This window comes from Mustela erminea, chromosome 5 (assembly GCF_009829155.1).
Source record: "Mustela erminea isolate mMusErm1 chromosome 5, mMusErm1.Pri, whole genome shotgun sequence".
Lineage (NCBI taxonomy): Eukaryota > Metazoa > Chordata > Mammalia > Carnivora > Mustelidae > Mustela > Mustela erminea.
In genome coordinates this window covers 30315332-30317089 of record NC_045618.1, presented here as the reverse complement: position 1 = coordinate 30317089, position 1758 = coordinate 30315332, and positions in this window count along the sequence as shown.

Here is a 1758-nt window from a genome sequence, read left to right as displayed (position 1 = left end):
GTATAGGGTTGCACCCAGGTGGCCTGGGTGACTACTTACCATCTCCCAGCTGAGTTACACAGAGAATCCCCGTTGGCCCCCATATCGGCCCATCACCACACCTGAAAGTCCATTAGTGCCTTGACTTTGGAAGAGACGTTGCCCATCTCCCTAGGAGGGAGCACATCTTTGGTCCTGCCCATTTTGCATGGAGGGCCCTTACCAGACCTTTCTCTCCTAGGCAGAAGGGGTGCAGGTCCCCGGAGGGGTCCTATCCCCCTGGCTTCACAGAAGGCAGGCCTGCCATTTGAAGGGTTGGCTTGCCCAGCAGAAGGGCAGGGAGCCGCTGGGCCCAGTAAGCTGCAGTGGCGGCGGCCACGGTCAGTGCCAGCAGCTCGCAGTGAGTAGGCAGTGTCAAATGGGGTGCGTTACTCTCCGTGCAAATTAAAAATTAAAATTAATCAAACACTCAAATTGATTTCCTTCCCGTCTGTTTGCTCTGCTGTGCCAGTCAGATGCCTGCCTGGCCGCCTGGTCGAGTTGAGCCCAATTCCAGGCCGGGACTGGGCAGCTCAGGCGCTCGCAGTGGTGTCTGCCATGGGCCTTGGAGCTGCAGGCACCTCGTTCCCACCTTGGGAAGTCAAGTAGGGGTCAACACAATTGGGTCCCCCAGCCTGAGACCTGGTGATGGGCTTGGAAAGGGGGGCAGGCAGGAAGATAGCATCACTCTGGTCCAGAAACGCTCATGATGGGCTGGGAAGCAGAACCCCAGGGAATACTCATGGGGCCATCACCAACTGACATTTTGAGTCTGGGTGTCTGGTCCCTTCTCTGATCTCAGTTTCCCCATCTGTGGAATGGGGAGAGAGAGACAGATGGAATAACTCCCTCTGGGTTCTTGCACTGGCGTATGGTCTGGACTGGTCGTCCCTGGGGACGGACTCTTCTCCAATCTTTAGCTGGCCAGGGGCCCAGACCTCCCCAGCCGGGCTTTGACCTACCACTTACCACTGGGCAACTGTGGGCAAGTCACTCACTTATTACCCCCAGCAGCAGGGGGGCGAGTCTCAGCCTGCAGGGGTCTGGGAAGGGCACCGTGGGGCTCCTCGCACTCTGCAGACAGTCGAGAGAGGCTGGTGTGAGGGTTCCCTGGAACAGGGCTGTGAACTGGGCAGGAGTCAGCTTATAGTTCAACTGCAGTGGTTTTGTGGAAAAGACCTTGGGGACCCCCTCCTTTCTTTGCCTTCCCCCCAGACACTCACCAGGGGGTGAGTGTCTCTTGAATTCCTAAGTATCTACCCTTGGACTGCTCCACCCCACCGGCATCTTCTCACCTGGGTGACCCCCATAGCCTCCTCTCTAGGCTCTAGTCCTTCAGTTTCACCTCCTCCATTCCATCCTCCTCAAAGGAGCCGGAGGGAGTATCCACAAATTCTGATCTGATTGTCTGCCTCCCCTTAAAACCCTTCAAAGTCCAATCATCCTCCCATGGCATCAAGGACTTGGTGACCAGGCCTGAATCCCCTGTCCTGCCTCCTCCCAGCAGCACACACTCCTCGACAGTGTGGGTGCTTTCTAATTTTTCTGCAGTCCTCCCTCCTGCCCCCTCTCTGCATTCGAGCACCATTCACGTGGCCAGCACATGCTCCCTGGAGCCCCGCAGTGGCCAGGCCTGGGCTGGTGGGTGCGGTGGGTGCCAAGGCATCAGAAGTGACCCAGACCCAGTTGTGTCCTTCCACCCCACCCGCACATTCCTCCTTCCCTAGCCCCCCACCCTCT